We start from the raw sequence: 13,865 nt of genomic DNA, 5'->3' as shown, positions 1-13,865 counted from the left end.
AGGTAAGCACAAAGATTGTTGGCATTACCATCACATAGCCTGGAACCAGCCAATTTTTTTGAATGAATGAATGATTGGATAAATGAAAAAAAAATTTCTAATGAATCAAACACCAATGCAATCATCTAAGGAATCAAAGCTGTTAGTTTTTGAGCACACCAGATGCTGCCTCTCAGACCCTTCCAGCACTCCCATGGTCCAGAAGGTTGGACAGGCATAAGCACCACTAAAAGCTTTGGTGTGGATATTTGGAAGCTGCATATGGCCCTATTCACTTGTTCTTAGAATCTGTGTGGAACGATTACATAGCCCTTTCCCATGAGAGAAAATTCAGATCCGGCACTGGAATAAAGCCACAGGCAGGTGTCTCTCATTGAGTCCAGATTTTCTCTGAACCATACAGCATCTCAGCCATGCCCTCTACTCCTTGTCTATGAAGGAAAGGCAGACAAGACTACTGCAACTTCTTCCCTCTGCCCTTAAGGAGAATGTCCTGTCTGTGCTGCAAACCTATTCCCAGCTAAAGGCTCTCCATACCATGCCCATATCCAGGTAAGAGACCTAGGTGGGAAGGGTTGAGGGGGCAGTTAGGTTGCAATGATCCTTCTTTGACTCCAGTATCAAGGGAAACTTCAAGCTCAAAATATGACATATGTCAAAATATAACCAAAAGTTGTACTGTTCAATTTTCCTACTACCTGAAGCTCAAGATCAAGCAAAATAATTCAGTTGAGTGGCTGATTCATGTGAAAAGAAAAATTCCAAGGCTATTTCTTATGTGGACTCTCTAGTTCTGGACAGTGTCATTTGGGAGAGAGCCCCATCTACAAAGGCCTTCTGTGGAGGTGTGTGTGTGCATTTCACTGAGATGTTTCCAAGACACCATTTCAACCAGGGCAAATGAATTAAGTTGACAGCCAAACCCCAATTCTAGCCTGGAGTCTCAGGGCTGTCAGTGCCATGAACCAAGGCAAAGCTGAATTTCTCGTTTAAGTCTAACTTTTTTAACCCCCTGTGACATCTACCTCTGCCTCTGAACAAAAAGAATCCTGTGTATTAGAACACAGAGGTTGTCTTTGGATCTAGATAAATACATCTGCTCATGTCTGCTGGTCCTTTAAAACTGGTAATAAATCATTCATAAGGAAAGGCCAGTCTTTTCCACTATTAAGAACATATATGACAGCACGGGAGTTCCCGTCGTGGCGCAGTGGTTAACGAATCCGACTAGGAACCATGAGGTTGCGGGTTCGGTCCCTGCCCTTGCTCAGTGGGTTAAGGATCCGGCATTGCCGTGAGCTGTGGTGTAGGTTGCAGATGCGGCTCGGATCCCGCGTTGCTGTGGCTCTGGTGTAGGCCGGTGGCTACAGCTCCGATTCAACCCCTAGCCTGAGAACCTCCATATGCCGCGGGAGCGGCCCAAGAAATAGCAACAACAACAACAAAAAGACAAAAGACAAAAGACAAAAAAAAAAAAAAAAAAGAACATATATGACAGCAGCCAACTCATCTAGATTCATTCGAAGCACAGGACTATCGCCCGAGCAAAACTCCTTATAAAACGTGCTTTCCATTTCCTATAAAATCCAAGCAACTCTCTGTCTGTCGATTTATCTTAATCTCCAAACATCTTTCTGTCTGCTCACAGGATCACATATCTCATGTCCAGTTCAAAAATCAGTGTCCCCTCAGAGATCCCTGGTGTTGTCAGAGTTCCCACTGTGGTGTAAGGGGTTAATGATCCACTTTGTCTCTGTAGAGGTGCCAGTTTGATCCCAGGCCTCGTGCAGTGGGTTAGGACCCAGCTTTGCTGCTGCTGTGGTATAGGTCAAAGCTCTGGGTCAGACTTGATCCCTGGCCCAGGAACTTCCATATGTTGCTGGTGCAGCCAAAAAAGAAAAAAAAGAAAAAAAAAAAAAAAAAGAATCTGGTGTTGTCACTGCTGTGGCTCTGGTTACAGCTATGGCATGGGTTCAATCCCTGGTCTGAAACTTTCACATGCCGTGGGCATAGCAAAAAAAAAAAAAAAAAAATAGTGTCTCCTCCCTTCCTCTCACCCACTGTGCTCTGAGTCACATCCTTCTTCTCAAGGCTTTGGACTACTCATCATTTTTACGACTCTGGTGTCTATAGAGCAGATACCAATTCCCCATTCATGATGGGGAGACCAAGCACATTGTGCTCTCTGAGACTATTCCAAAGATAAATCCAATAGATGATACACAGTACATCAATTTGCTAGGTCTGGATTTAACAACATGTGATAATGATTCACCATCGGGCATTGTGAAAGAAATTTTCCCTAGGCCACCTAATAAAAGCTGATAGGGCACAGTTCTGCTGTGGCACAGCGGGTTAAGGGTCCAGCATTGTCACTGCAGAGGCTTGGGTCACTGCTGTGGCACAGGTTTGATCCCTGTCCCTGGAACTTCTGCATCCTGTGGCTGTGGCCAAACCCCCACCCCCAACTTTTTATTTTTTTAGGGCCAAACCTGAGGCATGTGTAGAATCAGAGCTACAGCTGCCGGCCTATGCTACAGCCACAGAAACATGGGATCCAAGCCACCGCATTTGCGACCTATACCGCAGCTCATGGCAACGCCAGATCCTTAACCCACTGAGTGAGGCCAGAGATCAAACCCACATTCTCATGGTTCTTAAGTCAGGTTCATTAACCACTGAGCCACAAAGGAACCTCTAAAAGTTTTTTAATTGAAAAAAAAAAAAGCTGAAGATCTAAAGCACATCTCAGTGGCTTATTTAGTGACTTCTAATCATCAACACAGAAGCTGTCTGGAACATGGGAAGAAAAAATAAAAATCCACGTAAAAGAGAAAATGAACATAGAGATACTTTTCCCAGGGTGCACAGTGTCTTTGTGGCCACTCTATGGGGCCTCCTCTGGCTCTTTCCCTCCCCCTGTATATTGACAGGTCTTTTCCATTTCTAAAATATTCCCTCTACCTAATACCTCTAGTTGCCATCTTCTCTCTCTTGTTACTTTAAAGCCAAGCTTCAGGAAAGAATTTCCCATGCCTTAAAAAAAAAAAAAAAAAAAAAAAGAGTTCCCATTGTGGTGCAGTGGGTTAAGAATTTTACTGCAATAGCTCAGGTCTCTACAAAAGTGTGGGTTCAATCCCTGGCCTGGTGCAGTGGGTTAAGGATCCAGCATTGCTGCAGCTGTGGCTTGGGTTGCAGCTGCAGCTCAGATTCAGACCCTGGCCCGGAAACTTCCATATGCTACAGGTGCAGCCATCAGAAAAAAAAAAAAAAAAAAAAAAAAAAAAAAAAAAAGAACTGCCTATGCTTGGCATCTCTACCTCCCCACTTTGCATTTGTTTCTCCACCTGTCTCATCTTTCAAACTCCCCTCACCAAGTCATCAATAGCTTCCTAATTCCCAAATCCATGGATAGTTCATTTCTTTTCTTAGTAGATTTTCACATAATTTAATGCTATTAATTCCTCCCTCCTGAAAATGCTCCTATATTCCAGTCTCCCATTTCCTCCTACTTTTCTGCCTGCCCCTGTGCCTGTTGCTTAGAGCCTTTCCTTCTGGTGTTGCACCTTAGGTCCCCAACTCTCAGGCGCAGTCTGGCAAAGATATTAATAGCACAAGCCCGGAATCCTGACTGCCTTGGCTAAAACCCTAGGTCCATTACTTATAGCTGATGTATATATGACCTTGGACAAAGTACTTACCATCCTTGTGCCTCAGTTTATTCATCCATAAAACGGGTATAATACTAGTCCTCTCTGACAATGGTTATTATTCAGGGCATTAACACATTTAAAGTATTTAGAACTCACCGTACACACTCGATAAGCATCAGCCATTGTAATTTCTCTTCCCCATGCTCTATACTCGCCTTGAACACCACGTCGTCATTACCTCTTATTGAAAGTTTGCCCTTTAAGGAGTTCCCATTGTGGTGCAGGGGAAATAAATCCAACTAGGATCCATGAGGATGCAGGTTTGATCCATGGCCTTGCTCAGGGGGTTAAGGATCTGGTGTTGCCATAAGCTGTGGTAGAGGTCGCAGATGTGGCTCACTTGAATCCCTCATTACTGTGGCTGTGGTGTAGGCCAGCAGCTGGCTCTGATTCATCCTCTAGCCTGGGAACTTCCATATGCCATGGGTGGGGCCCTAAAAAGCAAAAAAAAAAAAAAAAAGTTTGCCCTTTAGGACTTCTCTCCATTTTCCCACTGGACATGTCTCCCTAGCCATCCCTAAGATGCTTCAAATCCAGTTTGTCTGAAACTGAGCTCATCATCTTTTCCTGCAAATGCTTCTCCTCCTCCTTCTCCACATCCATAACCTCTCCTAATGAATAGCCTCACTATTCTCACTCTTGGTTCCCCAGGCCAAAATCCCAGAGTCATCCTAGATGACTCTCCCACACAATCAATCACCAAATTGTGTCAGTTTTATTGCCAAAATATTTCTTGAGTCTGTGCCCAATTCTCCACCCCTATTACTGGTGTCTTAGACAGAGCCTCGTTTTTGTTTTTGTTTTTGTTTTTCCACCTAGATGATAAGTAACAATAATATTAAAAATAATATTCACCACTATTATCAGACACGAATTATGGATCAATCCCTGTAGTAGACACTTCATATATTTTATTGTCCATAATCTTGACAGCCATCCATCCATAAGAGAGGGAAGCATCCATCCCTGTTTTCAGATGAGAAAGAAGCTCAGAGGCACCTAATAAACAGCTGAAGTTATACCAAGACCTTGTAGGGCTGGAATGCAGCCTGAGGTCTGTCTGACTCCAAAGCCCACGACTTTTCTACTCTCCAAACTGCAACGGTGTCCTGGCTGGTCTCCTGCCACCTGCCTTACTCCTCTCCAAGAGCTACTCTCGTGCCAGAGGGGTCTATTTTTACAATGAAACTATAACCCAGTCTCTCCTCTATGTGAAATCCGTAGTAGCTCCCCAGGGCTTTCAGAATAAAATTCAGATTCTTCAGCCAGGCTTTTCCTGGTGTGCCACTTTGCCCATTTAGGGATCTGCCTCCCTCTTCTCCAATCACACCTTGATTTCTTCCTGTCTTGGAGCACACCCTCCCTGCTCACCTGGCCATGCTCTACTTCTCTCTGATCCCTCTGCCTATGATGCCCCTCTCTTCTCGTAGGCCTGGGTATCTCCATCTCAGCCTCTCGGAAGCTCCCAGACTCACGGGCTATCCAAGCTGGGTGTCCCTCCTCTGGACCCCCAGCACCCTGTGATTGTCTCTAGCACTGGATTTTAGAGTGGCACAACAGTCATTAATTGATTGAGCACCTATACCATGCCAGAGTTCAAGGGCTCTAGTGATTTAGGAATCAAGAAGACATGTCTTGCTTTCAGAGAACTTACTTTGATGGGAGGGAGGGACAGCAGAATGCTACATTACTACCTCTGATTCTCCTGTCTCCATGCCGGGTTCCTGAGGTTCTTGGGCAGGAAGAGTATCTTGTTCATCTCTGCATCCCCAGAGCCTAGAAATCCGACGGGCACACAAGGGTTGGGTAAACGCTGACATCTTGAGCCAGGCACGTGAACCAAGACCACCAAGCCATCTCTGTGAGCACACAAGGCCATCTGCAGGAACCCGCTTCACTTTCATGTGTGTCTTTTCCAGTCTCTGAATGTCCAAGTCACTGCCTTTTGTATTTTCAAAAGCATATTTGAGGAGGTCCTCAAAGTGCACTTCAGCAAGGAAGGAAACTAATGTCAGAGGCTGCTCAGTCAAGTGGAACACAGGACAGGAGCGTCATGAAAGTAATGCATGAGTCTTCCAAGAAGAAGCCCTTTCTGAAAGCCCCTTCTCATGGGCTGCTGTGGCCTGTCTTGTCAAGACACATGAGTAAAAGGACAAGTCAGGTGTATGTGTGTAGGTCCCTAGGGTAAAATGGGTTTAGGTGGCCCTGTTGATCAGGGGGCCCTGTGCAGAAACAAGATCCCCTGGGAGTTCCCATCGTGGCTCAGTGGTTAACGAATCCGACTAGGAACCATGAGGTTGCGGGTTTGATCCCTGGCCTTGCTCAGTGGGTTAAGGATCCAGCATGAGCTATGGTGTAGGTCACAGACGCGGCTCAGATCCCGCGTTGCTGTGGCTCTGGTATAGGCCAGCAGCTAGAGCTCCAATTCAACCCCTAGGCTGGGAGCCTCCATATGCCGCGGGAGCAGCCCTAGAAAAGGCAAAAAGACAAATAAATAAATAAATAAATAAATAAATAAAAAATAAAGAGACAAGCTCCCCTGAAGTCAGAGCCCTCCTGCCACTGACCATCTGAATGACACAGGCAGGAGAGCACAGAGCAAAGGGGAGAGGCTTAGATAACAGCGGGTTTTTGGAAAAAGCCTTCTTTTCTTCAAAAGTGTATGGTTATTTCTCTGCTCAGTGGCAAATCTGCCTCTTCTTACCTTGGAAGACAAAGTGCGAGCTGCCTAAGTGATCAAAGGAGAGGGCAAGGGAAGGAAGAGTGGGGTGCTAGTCCCTAGAACAGAGAGCGTCTAACTGTTTCTGGGTTCTAACAGGGCAAGGTCTCGGACATTAGGCAGGGGAGAGAGGAATTGGGGGAAACGTGGAGGAAGTGGCCATTTCCATCAGGACCACAGCAACCCACACACCCATAATTTTCTTTCTGAAAACTGGATTTTCTGTGACCATCTCAACACTGCCTGGGACAATGGTGAAGAGTGCAGAGTCTGGTGGCCTGGATCTTATTCCAGATCTGCCTTTCGGCTGTGGGTGGGATTCTGATTCCTTCTGTAATACCAACCTCGGAAAGTAGCTGTGAGCAATAAAGGCATCTAAAGCCCTTAACACGAATTTCGACACCCACCTCAGGTGTTCCCATTATAAGTGACCACTAGGCACCATCCACAGGACCACTTTCCCTGGAGGAAGGATGCTCCTCACAAGAGATCTCCCTTCTCACTGCCTCTGTTTCCTGACCCCTGGCTGGATTGAATCTTCCCCTGCACCTGTATCTTCTCTATCGCAGAACTACTGCACTGTGTTCCACTGTGCTGTGCTGGTTTTCTTGTCTATCTCCCCATTCAGGCTGTGAGCATCTGAAGGGTCAGGTTGTGACTTTCACGGCAGGGCATCCATTCACTCAGGTATCAGTAAGTGTCTCCTACAAGCTAAGGGAAATCAGTGGTTTAAAAAAAAAAAAAAGTGAAGTCTAGGAATGACCTTTATTTTTTCGGTCTTTTTTATTTTTTATTTTTTTAGGGCTGCACATGTGGCATATGAAGGTCCCCAAGCTAGGGGTCACGTCGGAGCTGTTGCTGCTAGCCACAGCCACAGCCACAGCAGTGCCAGATTCGAGCCACATCTTAGACCTACACTACAGCTCACGACAATGTCAGATCCTTAACCCGCTGAATGAGGCCCAGGATCAAACCTGCATCCTCACGGATACTAATCAGATTCATTTCCACTGAGCCACGATGGGAACTCCCAGGAATGACCTATAGACACATCTATAACAATTGTCCAATCAACAAGCAGAAGTATCCATCACCTGTGATGAGCTTTAGCAAAAGGCTTTGGGATCAAAGAGAACGACTGCAACTGTGAATGTGAAACGTATCAGTCCTGACAGCTGATCTGATGGGTCACATACTGGATTTTATGTAAAACAGACCTGATCAATTGAGTTTCTCTCCACCCATCCCACACCCTCCTCTCTCTCCAAGTCAAGAGAAACTTAGCACATGCTTAGAAAGGACAAAGCTGCTGTCAGCTAGCTCCTGACCCAGGCCTTGCAGGTTGGCATGTTGGCTCCATGGGTCCATCCCCAAAGAGTAAATTAATGCTGTTCTGACCCTGACCAGGCACACTTAAGGCTCCATTTAGCATCAAGTTCATTGGTGCTGACCTTGAAGTGTGATAGAAGACTGACCCCAATGTCCTATTCCTCTGAGACTGGTTTAGGGGCAAGGAGGAGAGGAAAGGAACAGGAGTTGTAAAAAACAATGGCACAGTCTTAGATCACAAGTGAGGTGCAGCTGAAAAACTCAATGGACTTTGACTCTTATTAACGTACACAACAGGGAGTTCCCGTTGTGGTGCAGCGGTTAACGAATCTGACTAGGAACCATGAGGTTGCGGATTCAATCCCTGCCCTTGCTCAGTGGGTTAAGGATCCGGCGTTGCCGTGAGCTGTGGTGCAGGTCGCAGATGTGGCTCAGATCCCGAGTTGGCTGTGGCTCTGGCGTAGGCCGGCGCCTACAGCTCTGATTCGACCCCTAGCCTGGGAACCTCCACATGCCGCAGGAGCGGCCCTAGAAAAGGCAAAAAGACAAAAAAAAAGAAAAAAAAAGTACACAACAAACCCCAGCTCATGTTTACAGAGCACTTAATATACATGGAACATTGGTTTAATCCCTTTGCTTACATAGTGTGAAGAGTATGTGTTTTCCAGTCCAGATGTCTAAGTGAATCCTGGCTTACCACTCATTAGCTGTGTGACTTTGAGAAAACTGCTTAGCCTCTCTGTGCCTCCATCTCTTTGCCTGGGAAAACAGGGTAATACCAGTACTAACTTAACACAGTCCTCATAAAGTTTAAATGAGTAAAAATACAAAATGCTAAACTTGAACTATGTCCTGGCACAGAGCAGGCATTCAGTATTAAGAGGAATAATTAGTTTGTCACACTTGTCTGCAGAGAGGGCAAACTATTTCTTCCTATTTTATTAATAAAGCTTTGAGAGACTGAGTCAACATGCTCAAGGTCACAGAGTTAATAAGTGGCAGAGCTGGGATTTGAACACAGGCAGCTTGATTCCAAAGTCTGCAAGCATAACCACCACTGTGAGCACAGCACTGAGCTAGGCTCCAGGTATACAGAGACCAGGGAGGGGATGAAAAATAGCTCCCTATACAGAGTAGGAAATACTACAAGAGAAATACACTGAAAGAAAAAAAGGGGAGGAAGAACCCACCCATCTTTGGGAACTGAAGGGTGCGTCACCCAGCAGGGCACTTGAGCTCTAGTCTCAAAGAATGATGAAGAATTTGCCAGCCATGGAGGAAGAAATGTATTCTAAAAAGTCAAGACCTAGGAGTTCCCATCGTGGCTTAGTGGGAAATGAAGCTGACTAGTATCATGAGGATGCAGGTTCAATCCCTGGCCTCCCTCAGTGGGTTGGGGATCTGGTGTTGTCGTGCATGAGCTGTGGTGTGGGTCACAGACATGGCTGGAATCTGGTGTTGGTGTTGCTGTGGCTGTGGCATAGGCTGGCAGGTGCAGGCCTGATTTGACCCAAGCCTGGGAAACTCCATATGCTGTGGGTATGGCCCTAAAAAGACTGAAAAAAAAAAAAAATGTGGAGTTCCTGTCGTGGCTCAGCAGAAATGAATCCAACTAAAAACCATGAGGTTGCAGGTTCTATCCCTGGCATTGCTCAGTGGGTTAAGGATGCAGCGTTGCCGTGAGCTGTGGTGTAGGTTGCAGACGCAGCTCGGATCTGGTGTTGCTATGGCTGTAGCATAAGCTGGCATCTGTAGCTCCAATTGGACCTCTAGCCTGGGAACCTCCATATGCCATGGGTGCGGCCCTAAAAAGGAAAAAAAAAAAAAAAAGCCAAGACCTAGAATACCAGGAGAATAGTGAGTTGGGTGGTATGGCAAGTACCTACAGGAAGTGTCAAATGGTGAGGCTGGGAAGGTTAGTTGAGGCCAATGTATAGGCATGTATGTCAACGTCCAAGGTTAGATTTTATTCTGTAAGATAGTGATTCTCAAACTTTAATATGCACAGAATCTACCTTCAGTGCTTGTAAAACATGGGCAGATTCCTGTCCCTTCTGTTAGTACCAGGCAGAAGGGAGGGGGGCAGTTTACCAACATGGGTATAAGGCAGGTTAGTGGCCTGCAGTGGTTTTAACAAAATTCTGGTACTGCAATGAGGGACAATGTAGGAACAGAGGCTGGTATAATCATCCAAACTGAAGCAAGTAAGAAGATGAAAGTTGGGAATAACACTCTTCTTCATCAACTGATACATTATACTAAGGTTTCTCAAGCTCAGCAAGCATTGCTAACATTTTAGGTGGGATAATTCTTTATTTGGGGGGGGCTGTCCTGTGCATCACAGGATGTTTATTTAGCAGCATCCCTGGTCTCCGCCCATGAGATGAACATCATCCTTCCCCACTAACGTTTTAAAAAAAATGTTTCAAGATATTACCAGATGTCATTGGGAGGCGAAATCACAAGCCTAGCTGAGAGCCACTGCTGTAAATCCTCCCATCCTTACTTCGCAGGAAATGCAGCCACAGAAAGGCCTCATCAAGGATTTCAAACACCAGTGGTCCCACTCCAGGGCCTGGGATCTTAGCCATCAAGCTAAACTGCCTTTGGTGGGGAGTGAGGCTCAAGCCAGCCTTCTAGGGAAGAATTACATATTTGGTGAAAGACTGAATGATGGGGAGAGAATAAAAGACTGATGTTCAAAGGTGAAATTTCAGTCCTTGCTACTCAACTGTGAGAATAGTAGGTACTAAATAAATCATTTGGATTTGAATAGAATCAAGATGTATTTGCTCAAGGAGTTCTCTTGTGACCAAGCAGGTTAAGGACACTGCATTGTCACTACAGTGGCTCGGGTTGCTGCTATGGCGCCAGTTCCATCCCTAGTCCAGGGACTTCCACACGTCAGTTGTTGTATGTTTTCCCCAACCTATGTATATGTGTGTGTACACACACACACACACTCAAAATGGAAAAAGCCTGGTCCTCCGTGGTATGAACCAGCAGTAGGTGGTAGGTGTTGGGACCCTGCTCAGACTGGATAGAGGAACGCTCTGTAAGGCTGGATGTGGTTTGTGTGGTACAAACCAGCTGATTTCAAAATCTTGGCTGGGCCCCTTGCCAGCCGTGTGGCCCTGGTCGCATTACTTAAACTCTGCGCAACTCATTTTGCCCGGTTTGTATAATAGGGATAGGACTCCCTACTCAGAGACTTCATGTGATAACTCAGTTTAATAAGAGCAAAATGCAAGCTAGCGCGAAGGGGTCGGCTCTCCTCTCCTCCTGAGCCAATCTCATTACCTCCCCGCTCCGAGGGCGTCCCATATCTAGTCTCCTCCCCATCCCAACACCCCAATCCTTGAGAGCCCCAGACAGAACTGCAAGGAGCAGACTGTGCCCCTCTCTGCTAGCAGAGCGTCCCCTTGAGGCTTCAGGGGGTGCCAACGGCCATTTCATTCCCCAATCCGCTTTGATTTCGGGGTCCTGGGGGGGTCCCAGAAAGCAGGAGACCAGCTGAGTGCCTCGAAAGGAGTCAGGTAAATGAGTTCAACGTGAGCCATGAAAATTTCGGCCAGGTCTGCACCTGGCAGGCCAGAGTCAAAGCCAGTCACTGTCCAGGGCCCGCGAGCTCAGCCGCTTGTTCCAGAGGCAGAGGAACAGAGAAGCGCCGAGATTTGGAAAAGACTCGCTCTCCGAAGGCAGAGAACGGAGAGCTGGCTCCAGAAAAATCAGGGGGCGAGGGAAGCAACAGAAAAGTGAGAGAGAGAGCGCGCGAGCGAGAGAGAGCGAGAGCGCGCAAGCGTTGGGAAGCAGAGTTCCCTAGGGGACCCAGCCTGCAATACCTTGGGCAGAGGTCAGGAACAAAACAGTGGCTTCAGGTCAGAAGTACTCCGGGTGCTTCGAAGAGGGGGTGCTGGGTGCAGGCCAGGGCCCGCTGGGGATGCCAGGCGCCGATGCGCCCTGAGCGCGCTCACCGGCGCCGCTTACCTTAACGAGAGCCGACGACGTGCACTTCCGGGGTCTGCGTTGGGGTGCTGGGGGCCGAGGCCCGGACGGGAGCCGATCACAAAGGGGAGGACGCGACAAAGCTGTGGCCAGGGCGTGGGCCCGGTACTTGCACCTCGGACAGAAATCCCAGTGAAGAACCCGCCGAGCCGGGCGTGGGGTTCGGGGTCCCGGCCTCGGCACTTACGGGCGGCCGTGGCGAACCCCACAAACCCTGCAGGAGCACGAGTCAGTGGGAGGAAAAGGTTGTCTCATTTCCTTCGGTCTTCCCCCTCCACTCCACCCACTCCGCTTCGGACCTGCCTCCCCTACCCCCCGCCCCCTTCCCCAAGCCTGCCGCCCGTGTGGGCGCTGGAAAGACACGAAACCTGAGTGGCTGCGGCTTGCGGCGCCTCCCTCCGCATCAAGTTAGTTCAAGCTCCTGAACTCCTGCCTGCCCCCCTCGCCCCCTCCCCCGTGAGCAGTCTCCACCGCCCCATAAGATTCTTCATCGGCAGTCCTCATCCTGTCCCAGAACTCTACCCTTTCCCCCCGCTGGGAGGACTCCAGATTTGAAAGCAGACCTCCAAGCTGCTGCCAGCTTCCATCCTCTCCTTCCTGTCCTGTTTGTCGCCTGCTTTGAGCCCGTATTAAACTACAGGAAATAAAACTGACTTTGTTGAATTTGATCAATTTCGTTTTTCTAAGTGGGGAGTTTAAACCCTGATGCATAATCTTGGTTTGGTCTTGCTTGTTCAGATGGGGTTTTCTTTCTTCAATTCAACAGCTGTTTTATTTAGAGCTTGAGAGATATTCAGCTGGACCCTGGAAACTTAGAAAAGAACCAGAAGGACATGTTGTGCCTAGACAATCCTCATAAGCCACTAATGAGGTCAAGGAAGAGGTCCCAGGATTCTGTGGTCTCTTAATAGGTCAAGGACTGGAAGAGCTATCTACAGAGTAAAAACGGCATGGGCAAAACCAAAAAGGAATGAAAAAGCCCCATCAGAAGGCAGTCTAGCAGAGAACACAGCCAAGATGGGGAGTGATGGTGGATGAACATAAAAGAGAATGTTGGCCAGCCTCAAGAGAGGATAGGAGCTACAAGGAGAAGTGGGGTGGAATTGACAAGAACTAGTAACCAAGAACTGAGAGGGTGCAGATGAGAGGATGAGGGAAAGAGGTAATCTTAAGCCCCTGGCTGGATTAACTGGTGATCAGTGGATGACCAGAATCCAGAGCACCTTCTGGAGATGCTATTCCAAGTGTGGTCTGGGGACTGTCAATATTGACATGAACCAGGAGCTTGTTAAAAGGGGCAAATTTCCAGCCTCACTTAACCTATTGGTTGAGAATCTGAATTTTAACAAGATACCCAGATAATTCAAATGTGCATTAGAATTTTGGAAGCACTGATCTCTAGACCACTGACTGAATATTAAGGTGACTGGATATTAGACTGTGGATCCCTGACTATATATTAGAACTGCTAGAGAGCTTTAAAAATCAATATGAGGACCCTGCTCCCACAAAATGCTTATATAATTGATCTGGGATAGGGCTCCAAAATCAGTATTTTTAAAATGCTTTTCAGATGAACTAATGCAGTCAGGGTTGAGAACCACTGTTCTAGACTTATTCAAGTGCTACTTCATTTAACCCTGAAATAAACCCCTTCAGAAAGGGCAGCACACATAAGTCGTGCTCAATAAATGCATATGAGGTGTATAAATCAATCAATGAATAAATAAGTAGGGCACAGATGTCAGTAGGTGGCATAGATTTTCCATAGATTGGCCCTAACCCAGCACCTATTCACTTCCCCAAGCTGGAAGAAGGAGATTTGTAAGCACTCTGATCTATGAACCTAGCTTTCGGTTTCAAACTACTGCTGTTAAGAACTGCTAACAGGAGTTCACAAGTGGCTCAGCAGGTAAAGTATCCTGTACTGTCACTGCTGTGGCTTAGGTCACGCTTGTGGTGCAGGTTCGATCCCTGGCCCAGGAACTTCCACATGCTGGGGGTGTGGCAAAAAAAAACAAAAACAAAAACAAAAAACTGATAACGTTTGTTGAATGCTTAATACACACCAGGCATTGGGCTAAATGCTCTGCTTGGGA

General features: G+C 47.1%; 1 protein-coding gene across 5 annotated transcripts in view; it reads right to left on the bottom strand.

Annotated features, from left to right (window-relative positions):
* Positions 1–12,176, bottom strand: part of EVA1A (eva-1 homolog A, regulator of programmed cell death) — a 49,717-nt gene extending 37,541 nt beyond the window's left edge. For 2 of the 5 annotated variants that reach the window (XM_085018834.1, XM_085018839.1), the window contains exon 1: positions 11,749–12,042. The gene's annotated coding sequence lies outside the window, so the exon portion shown is untranslated. Of the gene's footprint in view, positions 1–11,603; positions 12,043–12,134 lie in introns of those variants that run through there. The other 3 variants (XM_085018835.1, XM_085018836.1, XM_085018840.1) reach the window with 3 other exon arrangements.
* Positions 12,177–13,865: the final 1,689 nt, after the last annotated feature.

Source organism: Sus scrofa, chromosome 3 (assembly GCF_054392235.1).
Source record: "Sus scrofa isolate SSC_HxYL_T2T_F1_AM1 chromosome 3, Sscrofa_HxYL_maternal_Yorkshire_Landrace_v2.0, whole genome shotgun sequence".
NCBI lineage: Eukaryota > Metazoa > Chordata > Mammalia > Artiodactyla > Suidae > Sus > Sus scrofa.
Note: the sequence above shows the minus strand (reverse complement) of the source record. Positions and strands in the feature narration are given on the sequence as shown.